Genomic DNA, 20,838 nt, shown 5'->3' on the forward strand with positions numbered 1-20,838 from the left:
GCCGCAAGTCGGTTGCTAAATTGGTTGGCGAGCAGCGGGCCACGAGTGGCTCAGAGGAAGCCTGTGTTCTTTACGAGTTTGGCAGCTCATAATTCCAGGCCCTCACCTTGTCCTCACACACTAGTCGCGGTCACCTTGGAAACTGCCCTATTCTAGATGCAGAGCACAGAATGTACTGGCTGGCATGGAATTAATCAGCAGCTGCTTCTCTCTTGCTCTGTTATTGACAAACCATCAGTACCTCTCAAGCCACTTTAGGGAGGATCCACGGTGGGGTTTCAAGGCTCTTCCAGGGGAAAATTAACACCAGAGGTTAGGGTTTATGGAAAAACAGAAAAATAAAACAAGGGAGAAAGAAATTAAGGGAGAAGGAAGGAGGAAAGGAAAAAGTAAAAGAAGAAAAGTTCAGAAGGAGGCAAATGAGATTATTATCCTATTTTACAGATGATAAAACTGAGGCCTAGCAAGGTCACACAACCAGTAAATATCAGAGCTGTATTTCAAATCCAGGAGAAATAAAATCCAGGGAGGAGGAAAACAAAATACCCTAAGGTGAGTGAATTTTCCAATGTCCAAAAAAGTTCCTGATGGGAATCAGACACTCTGGAAATAGTGCCTCAAAAATGCAACTTGTGGCATGACACAGGCAGGACGCAATGAGAGGTGGCCATCTGCAAGCCAGAAGAGGGCCCTCACCCAGAACCCAGCCCTGATCTTAGACTTCCTAGCCTCCAGAAATGTGAGAAATAAATATCATCGGTTAAGCCTCCCAGTCTGTGGTATTTAGTTATACACAGCCTGAGAAAACTAAGACATGGTAATTCCATGGTTAACTTATTAAGGAATCGCCCAACTATTTTCCACAGCAACTGCAACTTTTTCTATTCCCACCATCGGTGTTTGAGGGGAGAATGCCAGTGTGGAGTCCCACCATCCTCAGCTTCAATCTTAGCTCTGCTACTGATGTGACTCAGTAACCTCCTCACATAACCTCTCTGGCTCTCAATTTCCTCACTGGCAAAATGGGGGTAATAGAGTTGATGAGGATTACACGGATGACGTAGGAAAAGCTCCTAGTCCACACCACTGAGTACATGTCAGTGGTTTTGTTACTGTTGCAGAGAGAATCACAATATCTCAGTATGGGAAGGGGCCCAACAGGCACAATACACAATTTTATTTCCTGGTTTATCACAGCAGGATTCCACATCATGTGTCCTGCCAGAATATCCCCATCACTGCTCACCGTGAGGCATTAAGGGTGAGAACCAGTTCCTCTGGACATTGGGATAGCATTTTCCAAGTGGGTTGTTGGAAAAGTGGCTTTCACAGAGTATAAATGAGGGTTATGAAGAGGGAAAAAGAATTCTGAGGTCAAATAACTTTGGGAAACACAGGGTCAAAAACCCTAAAGCAGGTTCCTTTCCTGCAGGACTTCTCAGAGCATTGAGCAGGGTTGTACACTTTGAAATCACCAATGAGAAATGGAGACTGCAGCATTTCCTCAACTTCCCTGTCCTGGGAGACCTTTCCCAGCTGGACGAAGTCTGCATCCATAAATGAGGCATCTGTCCCCACAGTGCAGAAACCACACACAACCACCAAGGTCACCCTCAGCCTTGAGTTCTAAATATTCACTCTCAACCACAGCATTGCAAAAATTTTCTCCTTTGCCACTTTGTCCCAAATGGCAGTTTAGAAACTGCAGCCACTGCTGCTCTGCAGTCTTCCTTAGTGTCCCCATTCATCCCTGCTGCGTGAAGCCAATCTCCAAGTACAAATTTCAGGTGTTAGATAATCTTCCGAGCCTGAAAGAAGAGAATCACCTTGTCAGGCCTGAGGAAATCCGCCCTCCGCATTCCCATCCTGAAGCAGGTCCTGGACGAAAGTGGGCAGGGCTAAGTTTCCCTTCTCAGCCAGGTTTTTCAACTGTTGTGTTCAGTAAATTTCCAGAGCCACTAGAACTCACTAGAGTTCTGCAATTGCCCCTTTGTATGCTAATGCACTTTCTTAAAAATCCATGATAAGTTTGGAGGCCATAACTAAGAGATATGAGGAAAGGTCAGGATCTGGGACAAACCAAAAGACTTAGTAATTTTCTGAGACACTAGGGAAGGGGCTGGAGGCATTGTTCCAGAAGACCTGACCTCCAACATTCGCACATAATGCAGATGAATGCAAATAAGTTACCGTCTTCTGTTGTCACTTCCAGAATGGTGAATAATTCCATCTCAGTGACCAGAGGAAATGACTCTCACTTCACATACAAGCTTACCTTGAGTCTTTTATTCTCAGGGACACCGAGGAAACTCAGGGCTTTTTCTGAACCCTGAACTAAAATGAAAAAGACAGTCCCGGGTTGACCCCAAGACAGGAACACTAGCACGGGTGAACCTTCGTTAAGCATTTGCCATGTGACAGATGCATGTGGTCCCACAACCAGAGAGGAGAGCCAACTGCACACACATGCATGTGGCTGGGATTAATCCTAGCCAGCCCCAGGACCACCACCGGCAGCTCCTCAGACGACTCAGCTGGAGTTTGGGAAACTGAGCAATGTCTGCAATGTAAGGAATCCAATCCACCCGACCCTTATAGACCCAGTCAGAAGTCAGCAGCTGGGGGTGAAGCCTTTGGGAAGATTTGCTCAAGTATGCTGGGCACGGGTTTGTCTTTCACTGACACCCTCGCACAGAGCAGGCCCTGGAAGTAGCCAGAAGGAAGGCCGGCCGAGCTCTGCGGGTAGGGAAGATGGACCTCTGCATGGGACGCAGGGGGCCTGGCTGCAGAAACTATGGGGTGGCATGCATCTGAATCTTCAGCTCAGGACAGCAGCAAGTGTGCTGAGGAAGAGAAGCAGCCTGCTGTGGCAGGCCGAAGGTCAACAGCGTGGCTGCACCCCCTACAGGTTGGGTGATTTCACCAGGTCATTCCCCTTTTCTGACCTCAGCTTCCTTGTCCGCAAAAAACGAGACGGCTGGTCTAAATCTGTTGATTGGGATTTGTTTCTTCTTCTTGCAATAAAATTCATGTAACATAAAATTTGTGGTTGCTGACATCTGGCACATTCCCTGTGTTGTGCAACCATCACCACTCTCTAGTTGCAAGGCATCTTCCTCACCCCAAAAAGAAGCCCGTACCTATTAAGCAGGTTATGCCCTGCTTAACCCCCCATTATCCCCCACCCTCCAGTCCCTGGCAACCACTAATCTTCTTTCTGCCCCTGCAGACTTGCCTGTTCTGGACATTTCATACAAATGGAATCATACAATAACATGGCCTTTCCTGACTTGGCTTCTTTCACTTAGCACAATGTTCGCAAGGTTCATTCATGTTTATCAGCACTTCATTTCTTTTTATGGCTAAATAATATTCCATTGTACAGATGTACTACTTTTTATCTACTCATCAATTGATGGACTTTTGGGTTGTTTCCACCTTGTGGCTATTGTGAATAGTCAAACATTCGAACGTTTGTGTACAAGAATCTGCTTGGGAATCTGTTTTGAATTCTTTAGGGTATATATCCAGGAGTAGAATTGCTGGGCCACATGATATGATGGACCAAATATTTGTGTCCTCCCAAAAGAAGGTCTAAGTCCCAGTAAATGTGATGGTATTTGGAGGTGGGGCCTGTGGGAGGTAATTAGGTTTAGGTGAGGTCATGAGAGTGAGGCCCCCATCATGGGATTAGCACCTTACAAAAAGAGGAAGAGATTAGAGCTCCTTCCCAACCCCTATGTGAGGATACCATGAGAGGCAGCCAAGTGCAAGCCAAATAGTGGGTCCTCACCAAGAACCTAGCCCTGATCTCAGAATCCTAGCCTCCAGAACAGTGAGAAATAAATGTCTGTTATTTAAGCCACCTAGTCTATGGCATTTTGTTATAGAAGCCCGAGCAGACTGAGACATATGATAATTGTATGCTTAAGTGACTGAGGAACCCTGAACTATTTTCCACAGTGGTTGTACCATTTTCCATTCCCACGATAGATGTTTGAAGGTTCTGTTTGCTCTTCGATCTCACCAACGTGGGAACTTTTTTAAGCAGGGAGGGCATTTAGTGATAAAACTATTTCTTCTGGGCACCTGGGGTGGTTCAGTTGGTTAAGTGTCTGACTTTGGCTCAGGTTATGATCTCATGGTTCAGTTTGTGAGTTTGAGCCCCGCGTCAGGCTCTGTGCTGACAGCTCAGAGCCTGGAGCCTGCTTCATATTCTGGGTGTCCCTCTGTCTCTGCCCCTCCTGGCTCGTGTTCTGTCTCTCTGTCTCTCAAAAATAAATAAACATTAAGTTTTTATTTTAAAGGAAAGGAGGGGGGCGCTTGGGTGGCTCAGTCAGTTAAGTGTCTGACCCTGGCTCATGATCTCACAGTTCAGTTTGTGAGTTCGAGCCCCGCATCGGGCTCTGTGCTGACAGCGCAGAACCTGGAACCTGCTTCGGATTCTGTGTCTCCCTCTCTCTCTGCCCCTCCCCCCACTCACTCTCTGTCTCTGTCTCTGTCTCTCTCTCACAAATAAATATACATTAAAAAAAAAACTATTTATAATGAAATCTTTCTTGGAACCCTACCATAACAAAACAAGATTAAAGAGAAACTGTCAGGGTGAGGTGATGGCACCTCTAAAATCCTAGGGCTCTAAAAAAGAACAGTGTGAAACCTGTTGCTCCAGATAGGTTTGTTGGATCCTTCCTGGCTTAGAATCCAAAGATCCCATCTTGACCTGCTTCCCAGATCCATCCAGGTCCTCAGAGGTTTGGCTTAGAGAAGACTCACCCCATCTCCATTCCATGCTTTTATGGAAGCCCTGAGGTTGCAGCCCTCTTCCAGATGCATATGGGGCCCATCTGTGCAAAAATCATCTGGTTCTCATGAAAATGAAAATTCTGGGATTCCCACCCCAGACTTACAGAATGGGAATCTTTTTCAGAGGAACCCTAGTATTTGCATTTTTTTTTTTTTACATACTTCCAGATGTATTTTGATGTCCCCCTGTTTGAGAGCCACTAGACTAGAAAGGGCTGAGAGGTAAGGGAGCCGAGGGTAAATGCCTAAGTTAATGAGGCCAAACAGCTACTATCTCGCTGAACTGTGGTGACTTTCTCCTTTGCTCTTTAAGTGGAAGAGAGGCATTGGATTTTGCTTTGAGATCCAAGCGCCAACTGGGGCTACCCAAAGGTCATATTGGCACCACTTCTTTCCCACAAGACTATGAAGTTCAAAGGATAAGGACCCTCTTAGGCCCCTCAGAAACTGTGCACAGTGTTTAAGCGTTTCCAAGTGCTGTTATTTTTTTTTAATGATGGTTATTATGGTTACTTTTTTGAAATTTTGAAATATAGCAGATCAGTCATAAAGCAATGACTATTTATGCAAGTTTTAGCAGCGTTAAGCAATGCCTTCCTTGTGCTGAGAATCAACATTATTTACTTTGGGAATCTTGCCCAGATTTCTGTTAACTCATTCACACATAGTTTCTCCTCCCAGCCTTGTGACTCAGTGAGGTTTTTCCCAGCTAGGGCAAGGAAAACTGTTATATACAGACCTAATCCAGTGCAATGAACTCATCAAGGATCATCAAAAGCCCCCTACCCCAGTTACACCCTCAGAGCAGAAAACCACTCTTCAGGCTCTGTGGGACTCCTCCAAGAATGAGTGACTCCCCACCTGTTTTGGTTATCCATTGCTATGTAACAAATCTTGCCAAAACTTAGTGACTTAACACAACAACCATTTCATTAGTTCTTGCTGGTCTTTGGATTGACTAAGCTCAACTGAGCAATTCTGCTCCATCTGTTGTCTGTTGAGGCTACAGCCATCTGGGGGCTCAACTGGGCTGAAGAATCCAAGCTGGCTCACTCACATGGCTAGTGGCTGATGCTGGTGTCAGGTGGGAGCTTAGTTGGGCCTGTTGTCTGAAATGTCCTATACATGGCCTCTTCACGTGGCTTGGGCTTCCCACAATATGGCAGCTGGGCTACAAGAAGGAGTAACCCAAGATCAAATGTTTCAAGAGGGAGGAAGTGGTTCAAAGCACTGATTGGGATTAAACCCTAGTTCTAAGGCCTTGGACAAATTACTTAATCTCTTAGAACCTAAACTTCTCCATCTACCACATGAAGATAATGCCTTTCTCATCAGATTGATGTGAAGACTGAGGTGGTATATATGAAGCTCTTCACGCAGTGCTCCAAAAATAAGACTGAGTTATGATCATGGACACACCAACACCTAATCCTGGGACACCCTGGATAGTGCATGCTGGATCTCTCCACTTTTTCTCCCAGGCTTATTATACAAATTCCCCAGTTGCCATCTGTCATTTGAAGAAAAGGGAGAGTTGCTGTCTTCAACGGGATCCTGCCAGTCTGATGCAGAGATCAGAAACCGACATGACTCCTTGGAATTTATCTAAAAGGGAAAAAAATCTTACAAGTATTCAAAGATATTTGTAGAAAACATGTTACAATAACATGCTATCAAACTAAATGTCTATCAATAGGGAATGAAATATGACACACTCATATTCTACTGGATGGTTTTTGCTCTTAGGGTATCTAGGACCTGATCATCCTCCCTCTTAGGGGGAAACTCTAAGACAGGAAATAAACACCCCTGCTGTTCACTACAGAGGCCAAAAGAAGGCAGATAGGCCCACTCATGCTCCCTGGAAGGCAACATATAGACAACATATAAGCATGTAAGCTGAGTGTGGCCAGTGAGATTTTCCTGCCTGAGGCTTTGCCCACAAAGGCACAAGGACAGTTAGTGATTTTCAAGACTGTCATGTTGGCAGTGGAGCCTAGATTCCAGTGACATATAGGCAAGTGTCTGGTGGAACAGAGCTGCCTCCCTGACCTAAACAACTCAGCTTGGAACTGATATATATGAGAGAAATAAACTTTTATTCATTAAGGCCACTCTAAGTTGGGCTTTTTTTTTTAAATTTTTTTTTTAACGTTTATTTATTCTTGAGACAGAGAGAGACAGAGCATGAATGGGGGAGGGACAGAGAGAGAGGGAGGGAGACACAGAATCCGAAGCAGGCTCCAGGCTCTGAGCCATCAGCCCAGAGCCCGACGCGGGGCTCAAACTCACGGACCGTGAGATCGTGACCTGAGCTGAAGTCGGACACTTAACCGACTGAGCCACCCAGGCGCCCCTGGGCTTTTTTTTTTTAATTATTATTATAGCAGCTTAGCTTATCCTAGTTACGGTGACTTTAGAATATGGTCACATTCCTTCCATTGACAAGGAGAGCCTATGTCTCCTCCTCTCAAATCAGGGCAGGATTGTGAGCACTTAGATCAAGAGACTACAGTGAAAGTGACTCCCAAGGCTAGGTCATGAAAGGCCACACAGCTTTCTCCCTGCTTAGTAGAACACTAGCTCCTGAGCCACCCTGTAAGAAGTCAGATTACCCAGAGGCTGCCACACTGTGAGGAAGCCAAGCCATACAGAGAGGCCATGTATAGGCCCTCTGGACAAGAGTTCTAGCTCAGCCCAGGATTCAAGTCATCCCAGCCAAAGCTCCAAATGTGTGAATGAAGAAGCTTCCAGATGATTCCATTACCCTCCCCCTTCACCAGCTTTTCATCTCACTCCTAGTTTGAGTTTTCCCAGCTGAGGTCCCAGACATTGTGACATCATCCCTGCTGTATCCTGTTAGAATTCCTGACCCACAGACTATATGAGCATATTAAAGTAGCAATTGCTTTATTCCACTAAGTTGTATGAATTGCTATACTACAATAGCAAATAGAACACTAAACTAACATATAATAGATTCTGTGGACTATTATACACCCTTACAAAAAATTCCTCTTTTATTGATTCAGTTAGCCAGATTTGGTTGCTGTTGTTGCAATCAAGAATCTTCATGGTGGACTGGGGCGGGGGGAGGTGTGGGCGGTGCACCTGTGTGGCTCAGTCAGTTAAGCATACAACTTCAGCTCAGGTCATAATCTCACAGTTTGTGGGTTCGAGCCCCACATCAGGCTCCACACTATCATTGCCTGGGATTCCCTCTCTCCCTCTCTCTCTGCCCCTCCTCACCCCTCTCTCCCTCAAAATAAATAAATAAACTTAAAAAAAAAAGAACCTTTATTGGTGGATATACAATGAAACACTCCACAAAGCTTAAACAGATGTAGCTCTATGTTAACTGTCCCAGAAAGATGTTCACACTGTAGTTTTAATGAAAATGGCAGGTTCTAAAACAGGTACAGACTAGTTCTATTTTTGTAAAATAAAACTATTTTTGCATAGAATTCTAGGATGCTATGTACTAAAATTATACAGTATTGTGTTTAGGTATTGGAAATACAGGGAGTATTTTCTTGTGCTTATCTGTATATTCTAATTTCTTATTAATGAATATCATTACACAGTTACTTGCATAATTTTTTTAATTAAAAAACATTTTAAAAAATAAAGCCAACATTATAGATCAAGGAATTTGAGAGTGGTTGGCGCACCTCTCCACCTCTCGGGATTTTGTACATTTTCCAGTGAGAAACCCAAAAGTAAAATCTTTAGGGAGTGTGATAGCCCCTAATAATTCCTCCTCTCCCTATAAACATATGCTGTTTCTCACATCAAGAAGTAGTGTTTGGGCATTTGACTGGCTCAGTAGAGCATGCAAGTCTTGAACTCAGAGTCATGAGTTCAAGCCCCATGTTGGGCATAGAGATTACTTAAAAAAAAAAAAAAATAGGGGCACCTGGGTGGCTCAGTCAGTTAAGCATCCAACTTCTGCTCAGGTCATGATCTCTCGGTTGGTGAGTTCAAGCTCCGCATCAGGCTCTGTGCTCCAGAGCCTGGAGCCTGCTTTGGATTCTGTGTCTTCCTCTCTTTCTGCCCCTTACTGCTCACTCTCTCTCTCTCTCTCTCAAAAATACACACTAAAGATTAAAAAATATATTTTTAAGTAGTGTTTAGTTCCCCTTTTCTTAAGTCTAGGCTGTTCTTGTGACTCCTTTGGCCAGTAGAATACAGCGTGTTTGAGGATCTGATCTCAAGCATTAGGAGGACTGGTAGCTTCCGTTTCCTTCCTCTTACATGCTTCTTCTTGGGACATTCTATTAGAACCTAGCCCAAGCCCTGTGGAGGAGAACCAAGACTCTCCTGTTGGTAGCCTCAGCTGAGCCCCTAGCTAATAGCCAGCACCAACTGCCAGCCGTGTGAATGAGTCATTTGGAAATCTAGCCCAACTAAGCCCCAGGTGACTTCAGCTCCAACCAACAACCTATGGGACAGAAGAACCACCCAGCTGAGCCCTGTTAACCCACAGACTCATAAGAGGTACTAAAATGGTGATTGCTTTAAGCCACTGACTTTTGGGATAATGTAGTAGCTAGTTTCCAAGATGGCTCCAATGATCCCCACCCTCTGATATTCACACCCTTGTATAGTCACTTTGTACATTGTACCAGGGCTTGTCTGTGTGACAAACAGAATATAGCAGAAGTGATGTGTGTTATGTTACTTCCAAGATTAGATTATAAAAGATCTTGTTGTTTCTGTCTTAGTCACTCTCTCAGATCACTCTTCATGTTGTGAGCAGCCCCAGGGAAAGAAATCTACATAAGGTGACCAACTTGTCACCAGGTTGCCCAGGACTTTCCTGGTTTTAGACTGAGAGTCTCATTCTGAAACCCCCTCAGTCCTGAGCAAACCAGGATGGTTGGTCACCCTACACTCCTGATAAGGAACTGAGGCCTTTGGACAACAGTGAGCTAGAAACTGAAGTCTTCTACTGCAGCTGCATGTGATGTGCCATCTTGGAAACAGATCGTCCAGCCCCAGTCAAGCCATCAAATGACCACAGCCCCAGCTGACCACTTGACCACAACTTTGTAAAAGACCCTGATCCAGAACCACCAGGCAAGTTGATCCCAAATTCCTGATGCCCCAGAAACTGTATAAGATAATAAGTATTTGTTATTTTAAGGTGCTAAATTTGGGGCAATTTGTTAAACACCAATAGATAATTTAAATAGGCGGCCTATTACACCCAAATAGGTAACAGAAACAGGGAGCATGTTCATATTCTCCACCCTGTTTGAAATAGCCATGATAATCTTTCTGTTTGGGGACTTCCTTTACCTTCCTGAAAATCAACCCGAGGGAATTTTGCTTCTAGAGTTCCTGAAGAGCAGTGCTGCGCATGGCCCCTGCTTGCTGTTGGGGAGCTCAGTCCAATTCTAATTATCTTCCAAGCTTTAACAATGAATCTCTTGGGCTCCCAAGGTCCTCCCAACTCTCCATTTCCAAATGCTCTTGAGGCCATCATGATTTCCCAAAAGGCCTGAGATGCTTACCCAGGCTGCTTAAACAGCCTTCTCTACTGGAAAGTATCCCCTGATCTCTGACAACATGAATGTCTGCATGCAGAAAACAAGGCATGGGATGCATATGTCTGCAGAACATGCAGATGGTTTTATGAGGGTCTGGGAGACTTGACCTAAGTTTTTTTTCCAACCAGCACCAAGGTATTTGAGATTTTACCTTTTAGCTTACTTAGGAAGGCTAGTTTATTCACAAGCACCTTCTTCTGGACGGGTTTTGAAGACATCACATTAGTCCAGGGGAGCACAACAGGCGGGTGGGCACCTTAAAAGCCTCTCTTGGCTCCTCCTTCAGTCTAGTATGGTTTACACTGACTCTGTCTATAGGCAGGCTTTGGGCTCCGCACATGCAGGGCACCCAGCGCGTCTGGGCAGGCTACTGTGTGCACCCAGAGACCCAAAGACACCTGGAAGATAGATACAGATACAAGAAACACGTGCAAGCCATTATTTCCTGGAGCTGCCATAACAAAGTACCACAAACTGGGTGGCTTAAAATAACAGAAAACTATTCTTTTAGAGTTCTGGAGCCAAAAGTCCAAAATTAACGTGTCAGCAGGTTTTCTACCTTCTGGGGCTGTGAGGGAGAATCTGTTCCACGTCTCTTTTAGATTGTGGTGGTTCGCTGTCTATCTTTGGCATCACCCCAATTTCCTGTTCACATGACATGCTCCCTGTGTGTCTCTCTGTGTGTCCAAATCTCCCATCCTAATTGACCTCATCATCTTAACCTCATCATCTGTAAAAACCCCACTTCCAAATAAGGTCCTATTCACAGGTACTGGGAGTTAGGACTCCGTCTTTGGGGAGAACACAGTTCAAACCATAACACCGAGCATTTAATAAAAACAGGAAATTCCATGAAATGCCAGGCACTTGCTATGATAGGCATTTTATACACATTATTCTTAATCCTCACAAAGATTTCCTAATTTTATAGCTATAGGAACAGGATCGGAAAGATAACAGTGCTTATCTTAACTCATATAGCTAGAAAATGTAGGGTTCTGAAATCAGATAGCCTGGCTTCACCACTTACCTGGGAGGGAGGCCTTGGACAAGTTATTTAACCTCTCTGTACCTGTTTCTTTATTTGTAAAGTGAGGGTGATAATAATCATGCCTCCATCTATGCTGAGTTGTTGCAAAATCTTTAAAAGACAATGCACAGAGTCTGACACATAATAATTACTGAACTCACGTAGCTGTTATTATAAGTAGTAGAGTCAAGATTTAAATCCACATCTCCTTAGCTCTGATACCTTCATTCTCTCTCATCTATGATCCAGCATAATGAGGTGCCAGGCACTTTGGCATCCATGATCTCACTGAATCCTCACGATCCCTGGGAAGTCAATATTTCTGGATATATTTTATGGATGAGGGAACTGAAATACAGAGAGGTGAGGTGACCTGACGAAGGTCACCTAGCAAATAAGACACTCTGATCTAGCTCTGCTGACTGTAGCATTTTTCCACTACGTTACCCATCATCCCATTGCACAGATTCAAGGTGGTGGAACACTCTCCTCTACCGTAGTTTGCTAATAATCTCTGGATCTAAGGTAGTCAACCAAGTTGATGAGGTCAGTCAGTGGCCCACCCCAAGGCTGTAACAGTCAGCTCCTGCCAGTTCAGAAAGCTCAGTGCAGAAGGTATGCTATTTTTTCTTGAGAAAATCCTTCAGAAGGAAGAACTCTTTCTCACACACACACAAGCACACACAGCTGCACACGCATGCATGCACACACAAACATACAGAATGCTTACACAAGGACGCACCCCTGGAACAAAGTCACTAACAGTTGAAAGGGAATGGGCCATAAAAGAAGATGTCTCAGTTAGAAAGCCTAAAAAGTAAGAACCAGCTGCTAGGCCCAATCCAAAATTCCCTGGCAAACTAGGGTCGAGAAGATTCCAAGAGGCAAAAATAAAATCAGGGGCGCTTGAGTGGTTCAGTTGATTAAGCGTCCAACTTCAGTGCAGGTTATGATCTTGTAGTTTATGAGTTCAAGCCCCGTGTTGGGCTCTGTGTTGACAGCTCAGAGCCTGGAGCTTGCTTCGGATTCTGTGTTTCCCTCTCTCTCTCTGCCCTTCCCCTGCTCATGCTCTGTCTCTCAAAAATAAGTGTTAATTTTTTTTTTAGTAAAATAAAATAAAAACCAAAAAACCATGCAAACACCTCAGAGATAAACTCCCTCAGACTTCTCTGCCAGGACGGAAAGAGAGACAAAGCAGCTAGGTTCTCTGGCCTGGACTTTCTCAGATCTTTGTACCACCACCTCTGTCCAGCTGCTCTTGCACACCACAGCTCAGCCCTACAAACACCCAAGGAGAGTGGCCATGGGATAATGGCCACCCGTAGGCCTCCTCTGGCCCATAGACAAGTTTTATTTAGCCTGCACACAGTTTTTAAGTTAGTTGTTAACATTTCAGTTTTTTTTTTAATGTCTGTTTATTTTTGAGCGAGAGACAGAGCACGAGCAAGGGAGGGGCAGAGAGAGAGGGAGACACAGAATCCGAAGCAGGCTTCAGGCTCTGAGCTGTCAGCACAGAGCCCGATGCAGGGCTTGAACTCATGAGCTGTGAGATCATGACCTGAGCAGAAGTCAGATGCTTAACCAACTAAGCCACCCAGGCACCCCAGTTGTTAATATTTTAAAAGAGAGACATTTCACATAATAATTCTTGGTTTTTGTGCCTTGGGAAAATCAAAAGTTCTGGCCAAGTGGCTCTGTATCTGAGAGGCAACTGTGAGCCAAAGCTGAGTGGTGGCTGCCTCCAGGTTCATTATTTTTATACCTAGACCACTTGACTCATTTATCTTCCTTGCCTGACCCCTCTAGGAATGTAAGTTTTTCACTCAGGCCAACTGAGACCTCCCCTCTGCTAGCAAATAAAATAGCACCTCACCTGCCCTGGCATTCAAAAGTCCTTCAGAGCATGGCTCATTCAGACTTAACACCTGTGACTATACTTCATTCTAAATGTATCTACTCCTTCGTGTCCAAATGAGTCCCTTGTCTTCGCACACTGGTACCTTTGCTAGTGCTTTCTTATTTCCTCTAAGATGCATTTCATTCCAACTTGGCCAGAACTCTCCCACACTCACTGAGGTCCGTATGAAGGCCTTCTCAGAACCTCCCAAGCGGATGTGAGCTTTCTTTCATTTGATGCTCCAAAGCACCTTGTCATTTTGAAGTACTAGCTCCGGACTCTCAGGGCTTCACACATTTGCATATTATAATTATTCTCCCTATGATTCATTCCCCCTCAGCCAGTAGTTCCAGTGGAGCCCAGCCTTGCAGTCGACTTCACCATAGCATTAGTGTGAATAAGGACACTATCTTAACCCTTCAGACCAACCTGGTCACCAGAAGAATACCACTGAACTAATCCCTCAGTTCATGCCACCTGGAACAGAAGAATTGCCTGACTGAGACCTGCACACATCTTTGACTTTTGTGACAATTGTGAGATAGAGCGAAAGCGTTGTTGTTTAAGCCACTAAGTGTTAGGCCAGTTTGTTACACAGCAGTAGGTAACTGAGACAGTTGGGAATCTTGCTATTGATTTTCTTCACGTCTTTTTATGAAACTAAAAATATATACATACACACACAACTTAGAGATGGGGAAGAGAACTAGTATTTATGAAGCTCCTAATTTGATTTCTGTCTGACACTTTTACATGCATTACCTCATCTAATACTCAAGACAATCCAGCTTATATTATTATTTATGCTTAAAAAAAAGAAGAGGGGCGCCTGGGTGGCTCAGTCCTTTCAGTGTCTAACTCTTGATTTCAGCTCAGGTCATGATCCCAGGGTTGTGGAATCAGGCCCTGCGTTTGGCTCCACGCTGAGCATGGAACCTGCTTAGGATTCTCTCTCTTCCTCTGACCCTCTCCCCCACTCACTCTCTAAAAATAAAATTTAAAAAAATTAAAAAAAATTAAAATTAAAATAAAAAGAAGAAGAAACCAACCAAAGCCTAGAGAAGTTCAGTAACTTGCAAATGATCACATAAGTCCTGAGTGGGGGAAATGGGAATTGAATGCCTAGTCTGCTCTATTCAGCTACAGAATCCTTGTTTTTGTCACCACCTCACATCTCCACACCACTTCTCTGGGCTCAGATAGTGGTCTACACTCCTCTTAACCTGACACCATATGTGGTCTCTTCATGCTGCCGCAAAGCCTTCAGAACCTTCCTCTTAAACGACCATACATTATTCCAATTATAGTTTACATACCATTCCCCTCCTGTGGAGCATTTACATTCCTTCCAAATCTTTTTGCCATTAAAAGAATTCTGACAGTTGCATTCTGCTACAAAGAATAGGAATTCCGAGGGCGGGGTGAGCCTTTCTTGGGTTTCTTTGGTATTACCAGGAATCTCATCAACGTGACTCTTCCAGCCCTCTTCCCACCCACCCTCTGAGCCCTGACTGCCTTAGTGAACCCCCTCACGTCAAGCTGTGGCCTAAGGAGAGTGTTCCAGGTGGAGCAGAGGAGGGGAGAAAAACAATCCCCTTGAAACTCGCACCCATTTTGCCCAGATGAGTTCATCACCTTTTATCAGTGTTATGCAGACCTCATTAATCTTAAATCGCTTTGACGGCTGGAAAAATGAAGACTGTGTCAGGATTCTTGTTGATTTTGAAAAGATTATACACATCCTGTTATTTCAAAAGGGCCAGGTGAAAGATTTTTAAATCCTGTTAAGAATTTTAGCCTATATCCTGAGAGAGTAGGTAGACATTAAATGGTTTTAAATACAGGAGTGATGACCTAATCTGATTTTTTTTTTTTTTTTTTTTAACTAGAAAGAACACCCTGGTTTGGAGGATAATGACAGGATTTAGTGATTGAGAGGACAGAGGGTGGAGGCTAAGGGAGGACTCCAGCAAGACCCTAGGATTCTGCCCAGGACAGCTGGGTGGGTAGGATGAGAAGCAGTAAGGGAATAACAGCACAGTAGTCCCCTTTGGGACCAGGTGAGCTAGGGGGGCCTGAGGGCAGCGCCTGGGACAAGCCTACTTCCGCAGGGACCAGGGACACAGGCCTGGGAGAGAGGGCCCCTAGGCCAGGAGTGAGAGGGATGTGGAGGGCCACCGGCAGGCCCTGCTGGAGAACTGCGGACCCTGGCGAAGGCCCTGAGGCCTCAGCAACCCATGAGGCTGCTAACCCTTTCCTTCCCAGGAATGGAGTCCTGAACTACTCCATCTTAAGGGGCTGTTTGAGCCAGTCACCGTGTCCCTGGAGGTTTTCAGGTCAAAGATTCCCACTGATTTTATACTTAGGAGAAAGCACTACCCCCCAGGAAGTAGCCCCAGGAAGAAAATCCCCTTGTTTCTGACCTCCCAAAGATCTGCAGCCAGCCAGACACAAATGCCAAGGTGACCTGCACAGGCTTGGATCCGTGCTTTAAGAGGAGCAAAGACAGACTGCTGGGGAGAGGCAGTTCCACCCCACCTGGGCATCTGGGAGTGTGAAGACGGGATGGGTTTTCCTCTGAGCCGTAAAAGAACAGGTTGACTTCCTCAGGTGAGTAGGAGGGGATAGAACGCTCTAGGAAGAGGGACCGGCCTTGCAAAGATCCAAAGAGGGGGAAATACAGGACAGGCTGGAGCTGACGGAGCTTTGCATGACTCTTCTTAGATGCAAGGGGATGAAACTGTTTCTACTACTCAGACTCACAAGTCTGTGACGTTCTGGGGCAACAATCTAACCATGGCCCCGAAAGCTTCTTCGTCATTAGTGGCTGAGACAGAAATTTCCTGTGACGTCATCTGGGAAAATTGCTAGGAAGCTCAGTCCCTAACTTGCCCTGGCCTGACCTCTAAAAAGCAACTTTCCAGAGCCTGTGGATGTGCATTTTTTGAACTAGCCTCATCTTTCCCTGCCTCTTCCTTTCCTACCTGTATTTTTCCTTTTGCCTTCTTTCTATTTAAACCTTTAGAGAAAGAGATAAGCTATGTAAAAATAAGCCTATAAAACACTCAACCTACCATCTTTCAAAAGAAAGCCAGTGTCCACCAAATCTACAGAGGGGTCAGTGGTGCGGCGGGTCCCATGGGTGGAGCTAGATGGAGGCCAGGTAGCTAGATGGAGGTCCAGGGAGGAAGTACAGGAAAGAGCAGGCCGGGGCAGAGGACTCTGGGGACAGCAACTGAAAGCACAGAAAATCCTGGGGGACCCCGGAAGGTTATTAGTCCAGCTACATACTTAGAGTCAACTTCAACTGAGGCTGGTCAGGCAAACCCAGGTCATTTTGTCCCAAATGTCATATTCAAGAGTTAAGAGAAGAGGGGTGCCTGGGTGGCTCAGTCAGTTGGTTAAGCATCTGACTTTGGCTCAGGTCATGATCTTAACAGTTTTGAGCCCCGCTTCTCTCTTTCTCCCTCTCTCTGCCCCTCGCTCACTTGTGCCCCCTCTCTCTAAGGAAGAAAAAAAAGAAGATTGAAGAGAGGGGATTTTCAGGCTTCATATTTTCTACCCCCGCCCCCCCCCCCACCACCAATGAGGTTCCCTTTTGTGTGGGGTACCCTGGGAGATGTGAAGGGCCCAGGGATGTGGAAATCGGGTGGGGAGATTATGACAAGCACTCTTGAAAAACTTCAGATTTGCTGCAGTTTGGCGGGGACAGCAGCGGTAGGTTGGGCTCTGAGCTGCTTTGCCATGGGTGTGGGGGCCAAGAGGAGGAAGAGACACCATACCCCTAGGAGTCTTTAATTAACTTGGCCATTTTTGCTGAGAACTTACAGGTGGAATTCTTCTCCGTGGAGCTGTGTTTGGCAGCAGGCTCAATATATAACATGTAATCGTTACATAAATCTATAGTTGTTTACAAATACACGACATGGTATTTGCTCCTCCAGGGCCAAGACCCACAGATGCCGGTAAGGAGATTTGCCAGCAACAAGGGAGAAAGTCCCAGGCAGCCTCACAAAAGTTTTCCCGTTTCTATCCTTCCAGCATTCCTCAGGGAGGGCCTCTTAGCTCATGGACCGGTCCCCCGGGGCCGGTGGGGAGGGACTATTGGGGCAGCAGATGGCAGAATCATACCATCTAGGACTAAGTCCGTGCAGGAGGTTGGGTCATCGTCATCGAATGCTTTCTTCCTCTGTGTAATCATTTGACAGGAGGCTAATCAGTGCTCGCCTGAGGAGACCCCTAGCTCAACCTTCAAACCCCGGACGGGGGAGTCCTAGGCCGGAAAGTCCTGCTCTGCTTGCGCTGAGTGGGAGAGGGACTCCCCAGCTCAAAAACTGAGTGGGACAGCAGGTAGCAGGACAGCAGATGTGCTCGGTCTGTCACTAGGCAGACAGGGTACTTTGTTATGGCTATTTTGATCCAGACATCTTGAGGGCACAGAGAGTTTAGCATGAATAAAAACTATATGATCAGGGGCGCCTGGATGGCTCAGTCAGTTAAGCATTCAATTCTCGATTTCGGCTCAGGTCATGATCCCAGGGTCGTGAGATCAAGCCTGCTGTTGGGCTCCACACTGAGCATGCTTGGGATTCTCATTCTCTCTCTCTCTCTCTCCCTATCTCTCTCTCTCTCTCTCTCTTTCTCTTTCTCTCTCTCCCCAGCTCATGCTTGTGCTAATGCTCTCGCAAAATAAATAAATAAACATTTTTTTCAAAAACCTACATAATCATATTTGAGAGAAGATGCCAAAATACTAAGTGATTTCATACATAGTAACTGCAAACATGAAGCATGAAACTTTATTTTTAACAGCCAACAAATGTTCAGTGATTGTCTACTCTGGGGATGGCACTCCGTAGGCATAGCACCGAAGACCCAGTAATGAAGAAGAAGCAGGGTCAAAGAGGACAGATAAAAGGAACAGTCAGCAAACACCCCCATATAACTCTAATTCATGATACATGCCTTAGCAATAACGTGAGCACTCTTTTTTTTAATGTTTATTTATTTATGACGGAGAGAGACAGAGCACAAGTAGGGGAGGGGCAGAGAGAGAAGGAGACAGAATCGGAAGCAGGCTCCAGACTCCGAGCTGTCAGCACAGAGCCCAACGTGGGGCTTGAACTCACAAACTGTGATCGTGACCTGAGCCGAAGTCAGTTGCTTAACCGACTGAAACACCCAGGCTTCCCAACGCGAACACTCTTAGTAACAACAATACCTAACATTCATTGGGCTGACAATTCCAGGCACTGAGCTGAGTGGTCTTCAATTCGTCCCATCATACAGTCCTCACACAACTCCACAGGCAGGTGTATTTATCAGCCCCTTTACAGATGAAAACACCTAAGGTGCAGAGGAGTTAAGAGACTTGCTAGGTAGGAAGAGGCGGAGCTGCTACTTGAACCCAGGTCTGACTCCAGAAAGTAGGCCCTTGACCCTGAAGTAAAGAGCAGGAAGAGGAAGTAAAGATCTTGCCCTCAGCACGGGGGAGACCTCTCTGCACTCCCCGTACCCTCACCCTTTCCTTGCCCTTTTTAGCCCAAGTAGGAATGACAATTCCATTGACCTACTGGCCTGGTAACCAGGGCCAGACAATTTCACATCTACTTGTTGGGTCACGAAATAGGATCAGGAACGGAGTTAGGGTCAGAAATAGGATGATCGTGCCTTGCGAACATAATTATATCCCTTGCACTCTGTGATCAAAATGAGTCAGAAGGTTTTGCTTAATGTCAGAGTCACTTGACTGGCTCTCAAAGAGGTCACCCAGGGTAGTTTTACCTTGATGAATTTTCCACAGAGCTGAACCTGCTTCACAGCCAAGTCGGTGCTCTGAGGTTCAGCTGCCTGGAGAAGCCTGACTCCCAGTAATCCAACACATAGGAGGCTGAAGTATATAACCAGATACTCACGTATTCATTAACAGTTGGTATTAGTCCTTCAATAGCTGGAATGCTCCTCCCTCAACTGGAGCACCCTTTTCTCAATATCAGCAATCAGAAAGCCAAATCACCCATCAGCTGGCTGGTTACTGAGTGTACCCCAAGAGTTGGCCTAGGCAGATTTCTTTCAAATCAGGGTGGGGCTTAGCGAGTCATCTTTACTTCACAGCAGGGCACATCTGTATGAGCTCCAGTTTCATGTGCTCTTTCCTGGACAGTGGTGGAAAATAAGTGTCAGCTCTGGCCTCTGGGCTTTACCCTACTTCTTTTTGCTTTCTCTTCTCCAGCCTTCTCTCTCATTCTTGTTTCATGCTTTCTCCATACAGTACAACTGATTAGGTTGCTGACCATTCAATTGTATCACATTCCAGCCCTGCTCTCCTGAGATTACATGAGGGAGATGACCTGATGGGTGGGTTCATTGATCCAAACTCTTCATTTCTTTATGGACTTTTTGTGTATATTCTCAGATATATTAGGTTGAACCATATGAGATTACTATTTGGGTAGGTCGAAAACAAAGAGCAGCAACTTTATGTGGTATAACTAACAACAGACCAGATTTATTAGGGGTGGGCTTACTGAGCCCAACTCCTTTTAGCAAGCCTTGATGGTAAGCGTGTGTGTATATGGAGGGTCATACATGGCAGGCTTTTATGTCTCTCTGGAAACAGGCATCTCTGGCTAGCCATTAGCATCTGGGACTTCATTCCTCTTGCTGTCCATTCACTCTCTGACAAGGGCCTTAATGTCAAGGATGAGCCAAGGAGGGACTTGAGGTTGAGGGAGAAAGTCAAACTCTTTGTTATATGTGACAGAGTATGTGTTCTGAAGCCAACAGAGAACAATTTTAAGGAACACTTTTAGATAGTTCATATTTTGTTTATTCCCCTATTCATGTGAAAAAATTAGGGACTACTGGAGACCTGTGTGAAATAGGCTCATGCCCGACACCATTCCTACCTTCCAAGGTTTTCACTGGCTATAGTTGTATGTACATATACCTGTGTGTCTGTTTCTGGTAGCTGATTACCATATGGTAAGCTCTGTGAGGGTAGGGCTTATCTCTGACTTACTGGTCTTTAATTCCTATCATAGGGCCCGGCATACAGTAGGTGCTCATTAAAAAAAATGTTTTATATAAATTAATGAGCGAGTGAATGAACGAATGAGGTTAAACAACAAACAAATCATGGAAATACCAAGAAGGCATCAAATACCATACCAAACAAAAGGTCTCTGGACCTTTAAAGGTCAGGAACCAGGCTGCCTGTGGAAGTCAGCAAGGCTCCCCAGGGAAAGTAACCTGAAAACATTTGCTCCCCAACTGGAAAAGGTTGGTGGACCAGCTCAGGCGGTAGCACAGTCTGCCTCACAGATGTGAGAGAAGAAGCCACAAATGAAAAGAAGCCACAAATGAAAAGTTGTTCCCTATTTCCTGGCAAGCTCTTTGGTCAGCATGAGCCACATTCCTTTGAGCTGAGCATGTGTGGAATTTCCAGTCTAGGTAGCAGAATGGAACTTGGAACAAATAGCTCAGCAAAAAAGAACCCGGGGACAATGGGACCAGACCCAGCTGCCCTTTGCCAACTCTTGAGCTCACAGAAT

At 45.4% G+C, this 20,838-nt stretch overlaps 1 long non-coding RNA gene across 1 annotated transcript; it reads right to left on the bottom strand.

Annotated features, from left to right (window-relative positions):
• Positions 1–1,141: 1,141 nt before the first annotated feature.
• LOC147577166 (uncharacterized) lies at positions 1,142–20,654 on the bottom strand. The gene is made up of 2 exons (XR_015239980.1): positions 19,201–20,654; positions 1,142–1,808 (listed from the first exon to the last, which is right to left on the bottom strand). It is a non-coding gene; the product is annotated as an uncharacterized LOC147577166 (long non-coding RNA).
• Positions 20,655–20,838: the final 184 nt, after the last annotated feature.

This window comes from Puma concolor, chromosome C2 (assembly GCF_028749965.1).
Source record: "Puma concolor isolate L17-30 chromosome C2, mPumCon1.1.hap2, whole genome shotgun sequence".
In the NCBI taxonomy this organism is placed as follows: domain Eukaryota; kingdom Metazoa; phylum Chordata; class Mammalia; order Carnivora; family Felidae; genus Puma; species Puma concolor.